Raw genomic sequence first — 23,188 nt, 5'->3', positions numbered from 1 at the left:
TAAGTGAGTTAGGAAAGCATCTTGATGTAAAAACACAAATAAAAAGTACATAACTATGTGTCTAAATAGAGAGGAGGTGGAAAACGTTCTGCAATATTTTACAATTTGTGTTTGCTGAATGTTTAAGTATGACACACTTGAATTGAATAATAATAATAATATACAACATTTATTAGGCGCTTATACTGGTGTTTCTAAGCGCACCATTGTCTGATTAAAAATTACCAATCAAAACTTATAATAAACAAACAAAATATAAATCTGTTCTTTATTCAATAAATCATGCATATATAATAATAAAAATAAAAATAATGAGTTTCATTTTTAGTTTAAACTTGAGGGTAGGGTTGTCTTTCTGCCTCTTGTTTGCGGACATGTCATGATTAGTGCTTCCTCTTGATCAGGGTTTTCTTGTACATGGTTTGTTGGGAGATTAAGTGACCTCTGTTTAAAGCTTATTACTCATCTAATGCAGATCCCTATATAGGCCTGTCTTCATCAGCTAGAGATTGCCAAATGTAACGCTATTTGAAATATCCTGATCGCAAATTATCCAGTTACTTTGCGTCTTCATCAGCCTGAAGTTGCAATTAGCGGGATATTTTGTCGAGATAATCATCCCAAAATATATTGGGCTAGTTAGCAAAATATCCCGCTATTTATCCGATGCGTCTTCGCCAGCGCGAAGACTCGCACTATGCACGAACGCTGAGCAAAATATCTCGAGCTAATTTCTTGAGCTCGAGTTTCAAGTTTCGAGGTCAAATCTCGAGCTGATGAAGACAGGCCTTATGAGTAGCATTCAAATATGAACTTGGTGGTTTGTAAGCCGGGATTATCCCGGCATGGACAGTTCATGTTAAAGACCACTCTCACAAAGCGGGAGAGGTTCAGTGTTAGGTGTGATCAAGTTTCAAGTTTCAAGTTTATTTGTTTCAAATTTCACAAAACAAAATTCACATAAATGACAAAATATAAAAAATACCAAAGTATGACATTATATAATCAAGTCTTTGTGAATACATCAAAAGTTGATTGTTTTAAATGGTAGGTAATAAAGGGTGAAATGTGAGGAGCATATTAAAAAGCTTAGCTTGTAGATTATAGGTTTCCCTATGATGTTGAGGTTGTGGTTTGAAAAGTTTAAGTGGTTTAATATGAACTTAATTGATCACGGTTTCATTTCATGGGTTCAGGGTGTTCATTTGCTGTGTAAATTGTTTGATTGATATAATGTACTTTACATGTATCGCAATGTCATACTTAGGTTTATATATTATGCCATGATCATTCCTCTTCCCACCTCCATTGTAGGAAGAATATTCAATTTTTGGCGATTTGTATTGGAACCAAGAGGTCAGTTGTAATCAATGTCGATAATGAGATTTTTTTAATTTTTTTTTATTTGTGTGGATAATGAGATTATTAACTGATTCTTTACAGATTGTATCATTACATTTCAAATAATAATAATAGTGTAAGGAACATTTGTGAAGTATACTTTAAACAAACAGCCGTCATAGACCGTTTGCAATCAACAATCGTTCTAATGACTTCTTTAAAACTGAATGATTTGATGATGAATATAGCATGGTCAAAAGGATTTGTTCAATACTCAGGGCTCTTTAAGAATGAAAGGGTTACCAGTACTTATTGATCGCTTCCAATGTTCTCTATTTAAAGCACTGATTTATGATTCACTGTGCTGTGTTTCCTGTTCCAAGGGGTTTCCAGAACTTTGTCTTTCCAGAAGTTGTTCAGGAAAGGGCTTATGTTAAACCCTTCAAACATGGCCACAGGATGTCAAATTAAATCCTACAAAGCTCGAATATTTTATTTCTCAGAAATCTTTAAGTTCATTCTGTCTGCCTGTCACAGTTACTGCCATTGCAAGTGACCTATATGATGCACTTTTTTGTATGTGTAAAAGAAAAATCTAACAATATATTTGATTGCATGATATGTCCCTATATGGGGAGGGAGACTATCAAAAACCTTTCAATGTGCTTTTTATAAACCATCTCTATATTCGAAAATATTTAGAAATGCAAATTTATGAAGGGCTACATTATAATTAGATAAGACTTTACTATTTATTTTTAATTTTATAACAAATGAAAACCTTTTGATGATTCATTGATTGATTGGTTGCTTTTATTCATATTCAATGCGAAAAATAACAAAGCATAATACATTTTACAAGATATTGACATTCCTTAATATTATTCATGTATTGATTATAAATAATTCTGAATCATAGTAATTCATGACATGAAAGAATGTTCTATAAATCATGAAATATGGAACGGAAAAGTGAGCCTACTTAAAAACTATATAAGTGATATACCGGTACTGTAGAAGTTATCCATATCTGTTAATGTGAAACAGTCAAATTTGTATAAATACCCAAGGTGCCATGTTTTAAAATGGTGTTTCCTTCCAAGTTGCAAAAGAGGTGTCTAAACTAAATTCTTGATAATTAAATTTATTTCAAGGGGGATGCGCTAGGCAATGTTCTATCATAATTGATTGGTTTTTTGTTCTATCATAGTTAATTGTCTTTTCTGGTGGCAAAATTGACACAGAGACAGACAGCTAGATTTAATTGGCATGTCCTCATAATATAATTATGAAATGAAATGGAAAAATAGACATCAAAGGTGCCTTATTTTAAAAAGGTGATAACTTCCTAAGAAGGTGTCTCAACTAAATTCTTGATACTTAAAGTGATTTTAAGGGGATGAGCAAGACAGTATTCTATCATAGTTAATTGTCTTTTCTGGTGGCAAAATTGACACAGAGACAGACAGCTAGATTTAATTGGCATGTCATCATAATATAATTATGACCTACAAAGAAAGACCTGTTTGGTCTTTTTATGAATATCAAAGGTGCCTTATTTTAAAAAGGTGATTCCTTCTAAAGGAGGTGTCTTAACTAAATTCTTGATAATTTTAAATGGTTGTAAGGGGATGAGCAACGCAATGTTCTATCATAGTTAATTGTCTTTTCTGGTGGCAAAATTGACACAGAGACAGACAGCTAGATTTAATTGGCATGTCCTCATAATATAATTATGACCAACAACAAAAAAAACCTGTTTGGTCCTCCTGGTACATTCTTGGAGGGTGTGAATCACTTAGGGCTGAGGCACCCTGTCATACATGCAGGAAACACTTAGGGATTCCTTGATCAATGTCTAGGCTTGCCTGAACCCCTGGGTAGAGGATGCATGACGGCACCCTTCCCTTATTACTCACTGGTCAAAGGCCGCCTGCCTGACTCAGTACCTACCCGCCCTGCTCGTCTGACTGAAATTTGATTTTATTTTAATTCTGCATTTTTCCAAATATAATATAACTGAATGACAAAGAACATATGAATGTAAGGTATAATACAACATATTATATACAACAATAATTTTTTCATGTCAACATGTTTTTTTACATAATATACATATAATAACGTAACTTAATATTTCTATAACATATTATCATAAATTTAAAGTATTATCCGAACTATTCTGTTGGAAAAGTGCAGGAAGACGCAATCATAAGCAATGCTTGACAAGGATGGCGGCCTCAAATATTAAAAAAATCTTAAGGTAAAACTTGAAATGAAAAAGTGTTGGAAGGCTCTCATCGTAACTTGAACATGCTTGAGTAAGATATGAATATGTTATACTTCAATAGACAAACATATATTCAAATTTTATGCATACTTTTTAAACAAAGGTTATTTTTGACAACCTGAAAGCTTTCCCAAGGCTTGTCTGATGTTGCAACAAGTAATATATGCAGACTGGATTCTGAGTATTGTAGTTCATTCATTGATATCAGGATAATAGAATAACTCGTCACTAGGTCCACAGGAAAGAAAAATCCATCAATTTGAATATGTTAGTGAACCTGTCTTATTACATTGCCAAACTGACTCCGAACAAAAAAAAATGAATGACAAAATCATGGGCTAGTCACAATAATTTCATTTTGTGCCTCATACCTTGCTGGTCTGGCGTTGGTTTATCATTGGTCTGGGGTTGGTCTTGTCATTGTGACAAGTGCGTTTACCAGCAGATTTATCAGTGACTGATAACTGCTTCAAGTGGTATAACTGTGACACTTTCACAATGGCTTCGGCATTTTGTGTTATCATCCATCAAATTCTTGCAGTATATGCATTTGCCTTTGTGCCTGCGACCACTGAACACTGAAGTTCCCTTCCCATTTCTAACTGAGAATAAATTAAAAATAATCATCCTGGATTCTGAACCTTAATCTGAGAATGAAATACAGGAAAATGATTTAAAGAAATGCTGCGTACCTTAAAGTACATTTCAATCATTTTCATGTGAAATTGTTAATAGTATTTCAAAGACATTGTTTGACTTGAATCCATCTGATTGTCATGTAATATGTAGTTCATTTCAACATTTTGTTTCTCTGTTTCATTTTAAACAGAATGTTTGGAGCTTTCATGAAAGGTGTTGCTGACGAGACTCAAGAGGTTGAACATGGTGAACATTCTAACAGATTTTCGCTGTCTATGATTTCCTCTCTTGCAAGGTACATCTGAATGAAAATGCACAAAAATCCTATTTATTTAGACCATGCTAAAACCAACTAATAGGCCATTTTTGTACTGTGGCCAAATCTATGCATACATACCCATATGCCTTTGTGAAGCATCTTGATGTGAATTATTTCACTCACCTGCAATTCGCATTCAGACTGTTGAAATACAATTATTTGTAACAGATGAATTAATTAATTTGCATTGAAGCACTAAAGTATAAATTTGGTTACATTACGAAAATTGCCTATTGTTGCTGGATCATAATGGATTGGTTAGACCTCAACAATAATGATAATGATCAGCTATATGCAAATATGAAGATGATGGTAATGATAATGAACTTTTAAATCGTTGAGTTTTTTGTATCAAGCTAGTTGGACATTGTCCACACGAAATGGCTCACAGATATTATCATTGAGGTCCATCACTTTGTGAGTGATTTTAGGGAGACGATAACATCGTCGAACGAAGCTTATCAGTATAAATTCTCACCTACAATGATTTCCAAAGCATTTATGCTAGGCCAGGGGAGCAATTTAGGTATAGTTTATTGTTATCATTATTCTTTTAGTTGAGGTCTAACCAGCTATTAATTCCTAATGTCTTATCAACAAGGAAGAGGCTGTGTTTTTAATCAAGTCAAAATCCATCTATAACCTTCAAGAGGCAGATATATGTAATACCTCATTCACCTCTTGATTGTGCAAAATAAAGTCGCATTGTGCTTGAAAACTGTTATACTGGATTAAATTATTTAGCCATGATAATATCATCAATGGAATTCAAGGAACAATCTTTTACCAAGGCCATGTTTTATGCAAACTTATTTTCACTAGCAAATTACAATAACTGATACAAGCTACTGAAATTATTGAATTTGGCTTTGTTTGAAAGACCATCTTTTGAATTATGAAACATGTTTTATGAAAGTGAGCCATCAGATACCTATACAACACAAGTATCAAAGTGTATTGAAGTCATCCAGCTAATGTCACAGTAAAAACATATATATTCTGTATTAATACAGGATTTAAAAGTCACTTTTCTGGGTCATTTTCAGTGAAAGAGGTTCTGTGTGCTGAACAGGAACTCCATCTGTAACCAAAACTGGATTTAAAAAGAATACTTTGTAGAAAGTATAGATCTAACAAAAGAAATATGCAATATTTATTGTGGAATAGTCATTACAGAAGTTAGTTAAGACTTCATCATTTATTAACTGTATACTTGTACATTGAATATACAAGTCAGTTGCATTTGATTTTGTTAATGAAATATTTAAGTTAGACAGGGAGCTATCTCACAAGGGCCAAGGGCTGCACAAATGTCTTGTATTTTATGAAACATCATTGATACATATCATATCTTTGTTGCTGTTGTATTCATGTATTCATGGGCAAATAAAACACAAACATGTGTACTCACTCAGTTTATCAAGCAAAGGTTCTCAAATGAGATTTTTAGTCAATTCAAATTAGAGGTAATTGCTACTATGATCGTGGCCAGACAAGCAAATTGAGAATATATATTTAGCACCCTGATGATAATACCAACCATGGTGGTTGATTGATGATTCATTTCATGCACAGTTTAAATTGTTGGAATAATAAACATTCGTTGTATTTGACTTTTATATCCGTTTTGTGCACCTTTTTGTTTTTCCTTGTGGTTTGGGTTAACGTTCAACAAAGTGCATTGATGAGCCACTTCATTACACAGTAAGGGGGAGAGAGAATAAACAGGAAGAGTGAATATGATAGACAGATAGTAAGACTAATAAGGTACTGATCCATCACATATAATAAAATTCAGTGTTTTATTGGCAGATCATCCCAGTCACATCAATCATTTCAGTAAACATGTTGAGAAGTTGGACACATCTTTTTTCCTCTTTTTTATTTTCTGTGTGGTTTTGGGTACTCTATTAGTACCATAGATAGTATGAGAGATTTATGATAGACCGACAGCAATATAGTATGATAGATATAGGCAATGAGTATGATAGATATAGTCTAGCCTGTCTTATTGGCCACCTCTCTATAAAGACCACCTGTCTATTTTGTCACCCTTGTCTCCCTTGGGAAAGAAATATGTGTTGTAGACTTGTAGAACCTGTCTAGAAAGGTCACATCTCTACAGTGGCCACTTTTTCTGTTTTCCTTGAGTGGCCCTTATAGACAGGTTTGACTGTAGTGTAGTACCGGGTAAGTCAGTATAATAGATAAGTGGGACAGTGTGATAGATAGCAAGGGAAATTACTGAAAGATAGACAGAATGAGAGTGTTCAATAGATAAAGATGGAAAGATATAATACATACTTATGTTAGATAGAGAGCAAGAGATAGTATGATAGACAGATAGTAAGAGAAAGTGTAATTAAAAAATAGCAAGAAAGAGTGTAACAGACAGCAATAATATATGATAAATAAGATTCTAATTAAAATAGACAGCAAGAAAGAGTATTCGGATGGCAACATAGTGAAAGAGGCAGACACAGAGTGAGCTGAAATAGTAATGAGGGTCATAAATAACAGTTTACCATGGCAACCATCAGATGTTCGTCAGTGGAACATAATGAAGCAGAGAAAACTGTTTATGAAAAGGCTTTGTGTTCTGATGGTCATTCCTCCCACACATTAACCATGGCTTCAGAGTATTAAAGAGAAGGTTGAGTTCTAGGAAGAGGTGAAAAATAATTTGTGAGCGTTATCATTGCTATTATGCAAGTGTGGAAGAACATCAGATAAAACATGTGCCTTAAAAAGCATGGCTCTTCAAATGCCTTCATATTCTAAATATGGCATGTAACATTATGAAAATCGGGACGGATTTTTATACCACATGTTCGTGTAGTCCCATATACATCTTTCTGTGTACAGTGCTTGTAACTTTACCAAGACTGGGCCAAATTTCTTATCATTTTGATTTTGATGATTCCAGAATCTTGCAGTACACATCAATACTTATATGCTAGATGATCAACCTTTTCTGATCAATTCTACAACGCTTCTTTCACAATGCAATCGCATGACCAGAACTGAACTTTATCTTTAAGTACCTGTATCTGTAATTTGTGTGTTGAGAGCAAAGTGGCCTTAAGTGGGTGTTATAGTTAACTTATTGGTAAAGTGTAGGGGTAAACTCTCTTCTGGCTCTCAAAAGACCATAAATTGCCTGTTGTGGGAACCAGAAGGGCGTTAACTCGATGTTATTGGTTAACTCATTGACTTCTGAGCTCTCCAATTCCCATTGGCTTAATGCAGGGACCACCAGGTTCCTGGATGCTATGGGTTAATGCCTTTTTGGCTCTCAACCTCAACGCCCATATGATACAGTGTATGTGCAGGGATATACCTCGCGTACTGGTCAACACGTTAGCTCGTCGTGATGGCTCTTTAAGAGGCCTTGGGAACATCCGCTGATCATTGTCAGACACATGGACAATGCCCATCATTTCCTGTCCGTCGCGACTCCTACTTACTGACCGGACATTAATAACTGGACATGATTAACCAGACATTATTAACCTTCGGCTTCCCTCGCATGATGAATACTATTAACTTTGGGATTAAGTCTGTCCAGAAATAGCCCAGATGATAACATGGCTCATTAGCCACCAGCCGATCATCGTTTTTTCCTACTTCAGTAAAATTATGGTTGTGCTGAGGCACCTTTGCAAATGCTATGGTGCATCATCCCTAGTTGTGGCTTTTGAAGAAAAAAAAAGGAACACATCTGGGCCCTGTCTTATAAACAGTTGCGATTAGTCGCATCTCATTTGCGATCGATACCAATCGCAATTAATGTTGGTACATAAGAGATAGGAGACTGTGATTGATTGGAGGACTTACAATTGATTCTGACCAATCAAAACTTTGTATAATACAGGGGCCCTGGCCTATAGACTTTCCATGCGTTCTGTCTTCTTCTTACTGGAGCAGGCATGCAGCAGAGTCTGAAAAACTACTGCAAAAAAGTGCCATGGTGGATGATAATTTGGACAAAAAAACCATGGTTACCATGGTACTTTTTTAATTAATTAGCTCCATACCCTGAACATGTGACAGACGATTATCAATTTTCCAGACACATTCCATATATTGCTAAAAAGCCATAGAAAAAAAAACATGTCACATGTTTCGTCCTGATGCCTTTAATATATTCAAGCATGAAGGCCATATCTCACTATGAACATGGCTGACAAAGAAAAGGGACAAAATATACAGTTCCTCAGGTAGACAAAAGAACATCCGTTCACTGCTATTATGTAAAAAGGTGAATATGCATGTGACACCTGTTCTACACATTTCTACATAATAGCAGTGAAGGGATGTTCCTTTGTCTACCTGAGGAACTGTTTATTTTGTCCGCTTTCTTTGTCAGTCATATTCATAGTGTCTATTGGCACTCGGGTAGAAAAGCAGGTTAATATGGAAGAACTGAATTGACTAAAATTTAGAATTCTCCATGGCCTGGACTGCTTTACTGCCCTCTTGTGTTAAAAAATATCTATTCACTTTGCCAAATAATCTTCAAGCGTACAATCTACGTCTTTACCTACGTAAGCGGTCAAATAGGTGTTGATCTCTTATTAATCTCAAGAAACCCTTGGGTCTATTCTCGGGCGTTAGGAAGGAAATCTTCTATACTTTGGTGAGAATTACTTAATAAAATATATGTTGCCGACTCTTGAAGTGTTGATGATTTAAGTCACTTACACTCAAACACCTGTCAAAGGCCAAGTTATGTTGCCTTTGTTTGTTTGTTTATCAAGGTCATTATTGATTTAAGTTCTCTAATTTGAAGCTGAAATTAGTTTAGTTGGTAATCAAATTAACCTATGTTTCCATATTTTCATACAATCTTTCCCTTTAAAATATCCATCCATTTGGGAATACATCTTGATTGTTCTGCCCTTAATCTCATCAGTGACTTTATGCTTTCTAACATTACCTCACAAGTAAATTGAAACAAAATGTAAATTGTTATTTATATCTGCTCATATGTAGAAAAGGTAACCGTAACAATTTTTATTCAGGAGCTTAGAAGAAGAAAAAAATTGGTAAAAAGGCTGAGTTTTGGGATAATTAACTGTCAACTGAAAAAGTTATACCATAATAATTATTGTTCTGTAAGTAATGCACTACAGACGGAAGAAAGCCTAAATGATAGAAACCATACTCATTAAGTATATGTTCTTGAAACACCTTATTAAGTAGGATCTGTATGTCCGTGAATGCCGGTGCTAATTGCCTTCCACGCCCGTTTCCTTTCAAATGACACCTACAGTCACGTATGTCACAGAAACCTTGACTATCTGTTGATTTTGATTTGTATAGTCATTAAAGAATGCACGCAGTATTATTCCCCTTAAAAAATGTATACATGTATATTTAACAAAACAATTCACTTTTTTATTTTTTTATTAAAAGGTCAACAAACTTTGAACCAGAAGGACATTCAATGGAGACCTTCTTTTGTCTTTTTCCACTCAAAACAGAAGATTCAAATTATTCACAATTGTCCACATAATAAACAATTTATAAACACTATAGTCATTACAAATACAATCCAAAAAAATATGAAAACACTTTGCCATTTCTTTGCAAAGACTTAACCAGTCTGCCGATTCGTGTCTGAGAAAGATGTCTAAACTCAAGACATCGGAACTGTTACAGGTAAATTTTCCTTTTATATGTGATAAAAGAATTACAAAACATGAAAACACCAAATTAATACAATCATGTTTGAAAAAATCCATTATAATCTGGTTGCGAGCAGACGATCGGTCTCTCCTGAAAGTGGTGCACGGTCGGGAGGTTCATTGACATTCCATCTGGCCTATCGGAAGACTGTCATCTCTCCTAGCTGCAACTCCATTTTCTTAGAAGATGAAAGCCCTAATCCCTCTATTGGGAAGCTAGCGTGCTATAATTAGATTTTGTCTCTTACCGGTTTTACCTCTCCGTCTTTCTCTCTTTACCTCATATCGGTCTCCCTGATTTTAGGATGTGAGGTGGGTAGGTGTACAATATCTTCCATGAACCATGTTTCCCCCTGAAGCGTCGTGCTGCTGAGTAATAAGGCCTGTCCTCATCAGCTCGAGTTTGCAAAATACTGTGACCCGCTATTTTAATTATCCCAATCGTCAAATAACCCGCTATTTTAACTATCCCAATCATAAATCGACCAGTTAGTTGCGTCTTCGTCAGCCCGCAGTTGCAATTAGCGGGATGTTTGGTCGAGAAAATATCCCGAGAAATCTTGGTCTTTGTTTCCAAAGTATCGCGCAAGTTGGGAAATGGCAGGCTAATTTGCGCTGATCCAAGCTAGTTTGTGGTGAACGGATCGGTATGGTGAGGCCGCAATTTCGAGCCTCGGATAATATCCCGTGTCTGAAAATAGCGGGTTATTTGGCAAACTCGAGCTGATGAATACGGGACTATACAGCTACCTAGCTTTTGCCTGCTAGCGAAGGTAATATTTTAGGCTATCAGCCAGGAGACTGAGAGGCCTCGGGGCACATTGTGACGTCGTCGTCGAATGCTAAGTATCATGTTCTAATGTTTCGCAATAGAGAGACGTCTATTAAAGGCAGGCTTTACTACTTCAGCTAGAAGATATTAGACCACCCAGCGAGCCAGCGAGGTCACTGTGACAGGTGGCTATCTCATTAACTCAGCTCCCATTTAACATAAGAAAAAGAGGATCATGGGGGACCAACAGGCACCGATTGGGGAAGTTTTCTATATAGAGGGAGCAAGTAGCTACAAGTAGGACAGTGTGCCTTTAAAGATATGCTTCTCGGCGATTAGATAAAAGTTTGTGCACGTGCTTGATCGCTCTCTCTCTCTCTCTCTCTCTCTCTCTCACTCTCTCTCTTTCTCCTCCTTCCCTCTCTACTCCTGTCCTCTCATTTTAAATATCCTCTCTCATTCGTTAATGGGGTATCTCACTGAGCGGCGAATGCTTGCGAACGTAGCGAATTTGGGGTTTCGCCAGAGTTTGTAAAATGTTGTAAAAGGTTGCAAGAAAGATCGCAAACAGTTTTCTTTATTGTAAACAGTTTTTCTTTGCGAATTTATTTTTCCGCAAACAGTTGCAGGCGTTTGCTAAACAGTCGTTAGCGTTTGCAAAACAGTCGTAAGCCTTTGCAAACGGTTGTTAAACGGTTTTGCTCTTTGTTTTCGTGAGTTCTCTGTGTTTCGCCAAAGCTAGCGACCACGTTACCATATGGTTCCTTTATAAACTCGACCCATTGAGTACCAGTAGTTAGCAAAAGGTCTCAAACTTTCACAAATAGTGGCAAAGGATTGGCAAATAGTTGCTAATCTTCGCAAAAGTTGTCGCTAACATTTGTTTACAGTCGCTAATAGTCGCCAACTGCCTTTCGCAAACACTTTCGGAGACATTCGCTAAAATGTTGCTAATTGTCGCTAAACGTCACTTAATGTCGCTGATTTTCGCCAACATTCGTCAGAAAAGTTGGCGAATCCAAATCGCAACGTTCGCAAGCATTCGCTGCTCAGTGAGATAGGCCCTTTAAACAGTAAGGTCGCACAAGGTTTGTAAAAGGTTGCAAGAAAGTTCGCAAACAGTGTTCATTGTCGCAAACAATTGTTCTTGTCTCAACCACTTTCGCAAATTGTCGCTCAAATGTTGCTAATTGTCGCTTAACATCACTAAAAGTCACTAAATGGCGCAGAGGTGAACCCTGATTTTCGCCAACATTCGTCAGAAAAGTTGGCGAACCCAAATTCGATAACTTCAATCTTTGCCCCCTTATGAAATCTATCTGAACTATAAGCCTACTGTCTTAGTTTCTCATCACTTTATCTTTCTTTTCATTTTGTAACACTTTTTTCTTCAGTATGCTAAAAACTGTATCACCTTTTACATTAATGGCCTATGACATTTTGGATAACATAAGAAAACATATTTTAAAGATCAATGTTTCCTGGGGGTATTTCACAAAGATTCTAAGTCGAACTTAACACTAAGTTGGACTTAAAAATTATGGGAAGCCATTTGTAGCCTTAAAATAAAATATATTCAATAGTGAAAATTCAAATATTTGTGACTTTTTATAAATTCCACATCAAGACCCTGAAATCTCATTGATAATAGAACACATGAAGTAACACATAAAATAACTTTTACAAAACATTTTCATAGCTGTTAAGTCCAACTTAGAGATATGTTCAACTTAGGATCTTTGTGAAACACCCCCTGGAATTGTGTTGCACATCTTTTAGTAAGGTTATTACCTGTAGCCAAGAAGTTCATAAAATTATGAGTTTTCAAGAGAAACTATTTGAAAGCAAAAACAACAACAAACAAATAGATAAATCAGACAAGCTAATACAAATAGGAAAATACACATAGGCCTACAGTTGTATATAATGCACTGAATCAGACAGACTTGTGATCAGTTGTTTTGACTTTGAATGCCAATGATTTGATTCACCTCTCGCAGCCTGGCCTGAATATCACTGTACTTTAGGTTCAAGGCCATTACCTCACACAGTGAGTGGCATAAGGTTTTCATTTACCTATTGGAGTTAAGTCCTTATAATACAGATGTCAAAGTGTATGTTGAGTGCAAAAAGGGAATGACTCTCTCCTAAAGTATGTAAGTTAACACCCTTTGGGCTTTCAGTGATGATGAAATTATCAGTTTATAGCTATAAAGGCATAAAATGTGTGGTAAAACATGAGTCAATGCAATTCTGGGGCTTAATAAATAAAATGACCCATTTCTAGCTTTCCCATTTATGCAGTGCATACAAAATACGATTATGTCTTTGTGATGAGAATGAAATAACATTTCGCAAAGCTGACAGGTGTCTACGACATCACTGGAATAGAAATGCTATCGACTTTTTAGTGCTTTAAGTTAACACTTTAGAACACTACTTTCAATTAGGGTTGTAATTATAAATTTTTTCAAGCTGTTGCTGAAAATACTGTATTTTCTTGAGTCATGACCTGAGTGGAAATGTTCATAGTCTTCTTTCCCCGAATACATGATAAGTATTATTTTCATTAATTTTCTCTGTTAAATCATTTATTTAAAATAAGCCATTTAGATAATGATTGTTTGTCTTACTAAAAGACTGCCAGTTGAGGCCTTACCAAGAATGACCATTGAATAAGAAGTTAATTGTCTGCAAGACGTAAATTGTCAAGATAAGATCTCGTATAAGATTCAATTATAAAAATCAATTCAACTTTATTTCGTAAGAATTGTGATTGATTGGGGAATGCATTGTGATGTCACCTTCGTCTTCCCGCGTCTCCACAGGAACTAGGTCACCTTCATAACCTCTGTCAGCTTGACGATGACGATTGTTTAATTGTTAACAGATGTCAAAATAATAGTGGGTAAAGTCAGTTGAGATTTGATTCAATATTTCGGACAAGGCCATGACTGAGTGTGAATCAACAAAAAAAGTTGGCTTTACATCGCAAAATCGGCTTACTCACTTATTGAAGGACATTACTGACTGATTCAGAAGAATATTTGAGTTATTGGGGTCTATTTTATGAACTTATATGTTGCTTGTTTGTTTGTTTGTTTGTTTATTTATTTTACCTGACCGGTTACGAAGAATATTAAGTTGTTGTGGTCTACTTTATGAACTTCCGTGTGTTGATCTAAACCTTTCTATGATACAGTAACAGGATTAAGCTGGGCCTTGATTTTGATCCGACAAATGTTTCTAAATAATTATTCCTTTGAAATGTATTGTGTTATTAGTTAGAAGATGTTATAGACTTGTCCTTAACTTTATCATGAACAACAAGAAACCTTAACGAAGACTTTAAACAGAAATGTTGTAAAGTCAGTAATTAATCTTCAATTCATATATAGATATTACGAAAGTTGGCAGTGTTGAAACTCATTTAAAATATGCATTGTATTAAACTATTGTTGTCTGTTATTTAATAACGTATTACTATTATGTCGTTACATTACCATTAATAGTCATCATATGGCTATTATATTATGTTTAAAGCACAGGAACATCATTATCTGAGGTCAAATTTTAATCACAACTAATTTACACTCAAACCATCGCAAGGACACGTACATTTCAATCAAGGCCTATATCTTGGCTGTAATCCTAACCTAGCAAGGGAAATTGTATCATAGCCAAGTACATCCCCCATTGAAGAAGGAGATAGAGCCTCGTCATTGTGTCACATGCACAGTTAATGAGGATACAGATAATTATTATCTAAGACAAGAAGAAACACTCGGAAAGAAGGGGGAAAGCCTTGCCAAAATGGTTGCCATGTGCAATTCGGAGATGCTATGGTGATAATTCATACTTAAGAATAACATGAGGCCAGTATAGTGGACTTGAATTGGATAAGCCTGCCCCAACAGCTTTCTGACAAGTTAGTTTTATTTTTAGAGGAAATCCAAGGGGCTATGTTAACTATCAGGGTTACATGTTTTAAATTTTCTGTTTTATTTGTGAACATTCTGATGTATTTTTGATAACATTTTTTTCTGAACATTCCATTCTTTTCATGAGATCAACTGGAATGCTATACACTGGCTATTTGAAAGGAAACAATAACTTCTTTTTTTATTTATTTTTTTATTTAAGGATATGCAGCCCGGCCGGGGGAGGGGGGCAGTGTACAATATTTTTACAAATAACTTTATAAGATACAAAAATACACTAATAAAGTTTAAATAGAATCATAATAATACAACCCTTGTTATGCAATATTATTGTTAATTACTCATGAGCAAAATACACAAATCTTCATATTAGTTTGTTTAATTATGTCTTACATTGTACTACCCTCTAACTTTTATTATTGTAATATGTTAAACTTTAACTTATGTGCATTTTACTTTCTTTCTTAAACTACTTTATGGTCGTATGCCCACAATTATACAATTTCCACACAACTGCGCCAGGAGTTTCATTTTTGACAGACATGGCGCATTATAAATGTTCATTATTATTATTATTATTATTATTATCATTATTATTATTATTCAGTTGATGATAAATGTACTTGATTTAATTATTCAAAAATATCCCTATTTTAAAAGACAGTTTAAGTTTGCAATTATTTGTAAAATCATGAAAGAGTAGGCCTATTTCCTTCCACTATTTCTTGGCTATGTAGTTACTTCACTTGTTTGTTTGTTTTTGTTTTTGTTTTGTTAAGCCTTTTCCCCCTTTTTTAATCTGACTCTTCTCTCTTTTGTGAAACTAGTCTGATGGAAAACTTTAAAGAATGATATCTTTAATCCAGTGTTTGCTTCGATGATGTGTACAGTATGTTGATGGCTATGTACTCAGGAATTGCATACCACCAATATATATAAATCAATCATTGCTTTTTATAACTGTTTAATTCTTTGATGAAACAATGCTAAGAGGTAAACATGGAAATTAGTGTATCGTGTCACTTCCAGCTATCCTGTGTCATTGTGTCAATGTTTCCTGTAGGAAGTCTTTGGTCAATCACAAAGTAAACAGCTCTGGCAAGAGTCACAATAATATGTTATTATAATGAGTGGTTCAACTTCTAAATTTGTCACAACGAGTATTGCTCATTAATTTTCTTCACTTGTTGAAAAGGCATAATTTTGTTGCATGAGAAGGATTATTCCTGTTTATATACTGTTTATGAATTTGAATCTTTGAATTTTCAGTATAGCAGCAGTGTAATGAGTGGGTTTTCTACACACAGTCATACTAACTGACACACTTCAAGTATTGTAGTTTAATTTAATTTGATTTGATTAGTGTTTTATTTGTGCAGTCAAGGATAGGAACTAACCGTGTTGTCAAATATAGGTTTCAAAAGAAAGCTAAATAATTGTATAATAATGTGCAAAATTTAGAATTCTATTAATATAAGATTTCTGTTGTGGTTGCAATAACGGAATGCAGTGATAATTATGAGACACAATATGCTGGCTGGTGAAGGAAACATATTGTAATAAAAGCATAAGCCTACCAGGTTAGTTCCATATTCAGGATTTTATTTTATTTTTAGCATGAAACGAATGAACTGTGTGCTATACAGTGACAAATAAGGCATGATAGAGAATGGTAGAACCAACGAGGACACGATATACCCACAATATGCCTACACGATTAAGAGAGACGAAAAGGGAAGGTAAAGGAAAAGAATAAAGAAACAGGTAAAAGCTAATTGCTGATGAATACTTTATGAGTGACGTAATTGAAGGATAACACGCTCATTTAATCATGTCATGACTTTGGCGCGTGCTATATTCATGTATGCATACATTTGAATAATCTTAAAGCAAGGCGACGGATACCTCGGTCACACCGCCAAACCGACTTCAGACCGACCCCAAACCGACCGTTTCTCGGCCATAGACGTAATGTAATATTGTCGTGCGGTGTCGGTGTGACGGTCTTAAGTGTAACAGTTTATCTAAGATGGTGGAGTGAAAGAAAATGAGAAGGCAATAATGTGAAACATTGAGGGGTGACTTCACAGTTTTACCCCAGGTTAGAGGAAATAACTGTAATGATTGAGCTGTGATGGACATCCTGTCGAAACGTCAGGTACACCTAAGTTAACATCCTGGAGACAAAATGTCAGGTAGTACGTGTAGTAAATTAACATCCTGTGAGGGGAAAAAAAACGTCAGGTGTGGTGAGTTACTTCCCGTAAATAAAGGTGAAAAACAGGTAGCAGTACCTCAGCGAAGGTGATTTTCTTCTTCCTCCGGGGCCCTTCCAGAATGGGATATTTCCTGATGATTGTGGAACAAGTGACACTGACATCATCTTTGTGATGTCATAATGGAATCAACTTAATTGGTTTTTGTTAAAACAATTAACCCCTCACTTTACTTTAGATGCGTGAGAAAAACATACCACAAAGAAGATAATGAACGTTCAAAAAAGTTGTTTTCACAAATTGACACAATTATGAATACACTTTAGCTTGTAAAGCGTAGCGCATATAATTATTTAGGTTTGTTAAACCATCATTGGAATGTAAACATTGAAAAAGCTTTATTTAAAAAATAATCATTAACTCAAGCCTGGACTTTCTTTTTCCACTTTCAAGTGAAAAGAACAGGTCCCTATCACCTATGTCCAAGTTTAAAGGGTTAATGCTATTATAGGTTTTCACTTTCAATCAAAGTGTGCCCCGTTATTTTAAACTGCAAATCCGGAGTTCACCTTGACCATACCTATCCCGAACCCTCTGTCTATATATTACCCATTAATTACCATATCCTTGCACTCCACTTAACTTTACATTACCCTAAAAATATTACTTAGAAAGAAACGATCGCCTTCAGCGTCTAGCCTAGATAATGAGCATAATATGTCCAACCCTGTCCCCTCCCCGTCTCCCTTTATTCTAAATTTCCCTTTCTCGTTATCTATCCTACTCGTAGTTTGTCTTATAGTTCTATTTATATTCCCGCCCAATATACTGTGCATCCTCTTGCTAATTATTATTTTTGTTAAATTGTTAATTTTTTGTTGTTTCGTTCACCCTTCCCTTTATTTTCACTTTGCTATCTACCGTTTTGAAGTGTACTGATTCATAATCATCAGAAAGTAATATTCGTTCTCAAGAAAGCAAGCACAAAGCAGTAACATATTTCTTCAGAAAAATAAAAAAAGATTTACATAGATTATCAAATCTTGTTCATAATTAAACTTGAAACTATCATTGCAAAGTGAAAAGTGAGATTCCCCTGGAGACTTTCTGGTGGGATCAGCCTGATTTTAACTAGGGCCGACAATTTACAAGGATTTGCTATTTCGTAGATGTAGATTTGTAACATGAAAACAAAATACTAAATGTCTGCAAATATAATCACTGGTGTTCTGTATTCAAAATACACCCATATCAGTTTCATGACTTGTCTTTTATTCTCATAGTCGACTTGTGTAACAGTATTTTTCCTGTTATGTTGTAAATCATTTCATGTCTAGGTTCATGAATGAGTCTCACTCCCTGGGAAGTGGTTGATTTCCCGCCATCTTAGCTATTCATAACAACTGCTTCGTTACGTCCAACATGAGACCCGGACATGAGAATATCTTTCTTTAAAGCATTGCATTATGGGGGAAAGTGTATCGTTCAAAATCTAAATGTATGTAATCTTAAAAGATCTAAGTTGTTGTTTAGTTTAAGATGGGGGACTAGCTTGATACTTAAAGGGGTATTTTGAAAAAACGATTATACAATTAAACCTTTGTCAGAATCATGCCGTTTTTGTCTTAAATTGAGAAGTACATCAAATAAACACTGACATTTGTATTATATATACTTTCTTGGGAACATTATGGGGGAAGTGGATCATCCAAAATCTAAATTTATGTAATCTTAAAAGATCTTAATCATTCTTTAGTTTAAGATAGGGCCTAGTTGACGGGGGTATCTTGAACGTGATTGGACAGGCCTCTGTCAGAATCATGCCATTTTTGTCATAAATTGAGAGGTACATCAAAGGAACGCTGAAATGTGCAATGTAACCTCTTTGCATTATTGTGTAAGAGTGTTACTTCTGACTCGTGGTTGTTTAACTCTTCTTTAAAATGCTTTTATTTTCTCCTTTGTCCATAAGCTATGAAATTATGAAATTTGATAAAGAAGGCCACCACTCTTGCTTCTCTCTTTTGAATAATTACATCAGAAATGGGAGTTCACTTCATGTCTACCGTTTTCACCAGAATCCCACAATACATTTTGAAATTGTTACTATTATTTTGGGTGACGGAAGAGAGGTTTTGCCAACATTGCAATATTTGATGTTGAGCAATAATTTTCTATTTAAAAATCATGTCCTTAGATGATTGCTAGCAGTGGAATTTGGTTGAAGAATGACTCCAGAATTTTCCATCAAGATTTACATAATTTTTGTCTTTAACTTTGAAGACCGTTTTTGTGATGGAAGAAAGGTTTTGGTAATATTGCAATATCTGATGTTGAGCAATAATTGTCTATTTCAGAATCATGTCTTCAGAAGGTTGCAAGCAGTATAATTCTGTTGAAGAATGACTCTAGAATTTTCCATCACGATTTTCATGATTTTTTTTCTTCAACTTTGCTGACGAGCAAAAATAATAAATCATTTACGAAAATAGACTTCAGGTGTTAATGCTATGGCGCCATCTATGTTGAAAGCATGACAGCACGGCATTTGACAGAAGTCAAAACGCACTATTCATTGTGTGTACGCAAATATGAATCTATTAGTCTTTTGTGGAAATGGAAAATTGTGTGGCCATGACCCGCTTCAGTTAAAGCCTTTGTATCGAAAATTAGAAATTAATACCCATCATTTCTGTTTTCTCTGCTGAAATCAGAGAGAGGAAGGTCGAAAAGATTATGACCGGATCTTAATGGATTCTTCTGTTCTATTTTCTGCATTCGTGTATGGTTTTAATTATATATCTGCAATTTCTTTTCTACTATTTGTGTTATGGCTTTTGCCAATACCATAAATATATCAGTGGATCATCACAAATATTGAAGCGGATGAATTAATACTGATGAAATGACCAAACATATTGTGGTATCCTATATTTTGACTGAAGCTAGAACTCAAATTTTGACTCAAATTTCACCTCTTTTTTTGTGATGTAAAGACACAGAAGCAATACAATGTATATCAGAGAAATTACCAAGTCTGACCAAGGAGTTATACACTTTTGTAGTTCCTCTGTTTTTAGGCATCCTCATTCTCACTTTTAAAATCAAATATTTCAGTCGCTGCTCGCTTTCTCAGCCTCTTTTAGTCAAAGTAGGTCAAAATGAGCCAAAATAATGCCCCGACTTATGAAACGTGAACTTCACTGACCTGTGGCCTTTGAAAAAAGGGATGGTTGTGTGAAAGAACAGGGTCACTCACTGTACCCTTGGCCTGGCCTGCCTTGGGGTATGGCAAGCCCAGGTCAAATAGTTTCCCTCTTATTATACCGGACAAGAGCAACTCTAGGTCAATGGTTGATATGATAGGCGAACAGGTGCCGGTGTTTCATCCTGGTGATGCTAGTATTGGTTTTGGGGGTGGAGACGGTAGTGGTGGTGGTGGTGGTAGTGGTGGTGATGATGATGATGATGACGATGATGATGATGATGATGTTGGTGGTGGTGGTGATGATGGTGATGGATATGGTGATGATGATGATATTAACGATGATGACAATGATGGTGATGGTCAGGATGATGGTGGTGGTGATGATAGATATGATAACGATGATTATGTTTATTGGTTGTGTTGGTAGTGATGGTAGTGATGGAGATGGCGATCATTATGATGATGATGATGACGGTGGCAGTGGTGGTGGTGATGATGATAATGACGATGATGATGATGGCGATGATGGTGATGATAACGACGATGATGGTGATGATTATGGCAGTGGTGGTGATGGATATGGTGATTGTTATGATGATGATTATAATGATGATGATGATGGCGACGATGATGATGGTCATGATGATGTTGGTGATGATGATTATGTTGTTGTAGGTGGTGGTGGTGATGGTTATGGTGATGATGATGATGATGATAACGATGATGATGATAACAATGATGATGATGGTGATAATGATGAATATGTTGTTGTTGGTCGTGGTGGTAGTGATGGAGATAGCGATCATGATGATCATTATAATGACGACGGCGATGATTCTGCAAAAATCCCAAAATACCTTGATGGCATTTCATCAAACGTGGAAAACATGTAAACCAACTCGTATGAATCACAAAAATAGTTGATGATGAAGTCAAATTTGAGTCATTGTTGTCTAGTGGGTGAGTAACAAAGGCTTTGTCCACTTTGTCTCCATTCCTCTCTGTGTGTCTGGAATCATGGCCATGGCTTTGAGGAGTCACGCTGAGAACAAAGTTCATGTACATCTGGGATAGAGAGAGAGAGGGGGAGAGGGGGTGCGTAGTCTACTATACCAAGCCCCTATCAATATCACTATTGTTGCATTGTTTTACTAGTTTGACTGCTAAAACAAATAGTGGTATTTGTTGTTAGTATGATTGTTGATAATTATTTTCCAGGACTAGTATCATCATCATCATCATCATCATCATCATCATCATCATCTTCATCACAATAATCCAGCTTCTGCTGCTTTTCATGTAAAATGACAATTATGATGCATGTATTTTGAAATTACATAATAAACCATTATTGAATTTGAATTGATTGAAAATCAATCATTATCTTAACACTATCTTCTCACCATCATCACCACCACCACCATCATCATCATCATCATCATCATCATCATCATCATTATCATCATCATCTTATCACTATCTTCTCACCATCATCACCACCACCACCACCATCATCATCATCATCATCATCATCATCCTCACTACCATCGCCATTTCTTATTACATTGTCCAACAACAAAAACAATACTAACTTGAATTTCTTGTCTACCTACATTTCTCATCTGAATCTTTAGTTTTCAAATAATCAAATTTCATTTTTTTTTCTCTTTAAAATGATCCAATTTGTTTCCAAAGAGCTTTCCCAGTTGACCCTAAAATCCGCCAGACTTATAGGGATTTACTTCACCAAACTAGACTAAGAAACTGCAAGTATTATTTTTGGTCTTGTGGGTCTTTGGTTGCAATCAAAACCTCTGGTCATCTGCTAACCCCCCCCCCCCCCCCCTCCCTTCGGGGTATAGGGGTGAGGATGTGAGGACTGTATACTGTCTGAGAGATGAGACTAGTACTTAGTGATGCGGTCTTGTTAGGAAACTGAGATGCTAGCTACAGAACGGATGTCTGGTCGAGCAATCCTGAGCCTTTGTTCACCCAGATGATGAAGGCTTTGTTGTGTCCTACGCACCCAGACGGACCCATTCTCCTCCCTTTTCTTCCTTTCATCATTTTTCTTCTTGCTCAATCTCTTTGTGACAGGCATCCTCATCTCATCTGTAGATTTGTGATTTCCGTGTGTCTCTCCCTCTTAATGATAGAATCTCTTGTTGTCCATGCCATTCTACGTTTCTCTCTTTAAGCCCCTTCTCTTTGTATCCCCTTTCTGCCCAAAACATATTTCCGTTTGTTTGTTTCTTCTCTTTATATGCTTCTCGTATTTCATTGTCTTTCGTTGTCTAATTCCTTGTAATATAAGTTCTTAAATTATATTAATGTTCCTACGTATATAAGTGGTATTGTTTGAACAGATGTCAAATATGTTGTCAAATTGAATGGAAGAAAATAAAAGTTAATTATGAATTGAATATATTTGCCTCCCCTTCTCTCTTTCTTATATTCCCCCCCCCCCCCCTCTCTCTCTCTCTCTCTCTCCCTCTCTCTCTCTCTCTCCTCTTTCCCCCATCTCCCTTACTTTGATGATCTATAGCAAATTGATATATTTTTTCATTTTAAAAACTATCCAAAAAGGCATATGATTGACTACAAAACACTGAATCATGCATACCATAACCAATTTCATTGATCATCAATGATATCGCTCTGACTTGAGCAACACAATAATCATCATAAAGAAAGGGTACTACCCCAGCCCAGGAAGCTATTATATAGCATCATATCATGCTCTCTCGTCGGACTTGTAATTTCAAGGTCCAT

General features: G+C 35.6%; 1 protein-coding gene across 1 annotated transcript in view; it reads left to right on the top strand.

Annotated features, from left to right (window-relative positions):
• The window catches only part of LOC115919034 (serine/threonine-protein phosphatase 2A activator-like), a 34,832-nt gene extending 28,624 nt beyond the window's left edge, over positions 1–6,208 (top strand). Inside the window, exon 10 of the mRNA XM_030997523.1 lies at positions 4,461–6,208. The gene's annotated coding sequence lies outside the window, so the exon portion shown is untranslated. The remainder of the gene's footprint in view (positions 1–4,460) is intronic.
• The last annotated feature ends 16,980 nt before the right edge of the window (positions 6,209–23,188 follow it).

This window comes from Strongylocentrotus purpuratus, unplaced genomic scaffold, assembly GCF_000002235.5.
Source record: "Strongylocentrotus purpuratus isolate Spur 01 unplaced genomic scaffold, Spur_5.0 spur5_scaffold_4, whole genome shotgun sequence".
Lineage (NCBI taxonomy): Eukaryota > Metazoa > Echinodermata > Echinoidea > Camarodonta > Strongylocentrotidae > Strongylocentrotus > Strongylocentrotus purpuratus.
The sequence above is the reverse complement of the archived record's forward strand: the minus strand, read 5'-3'. Positions and strand labels throughout refer to the sequence as shown.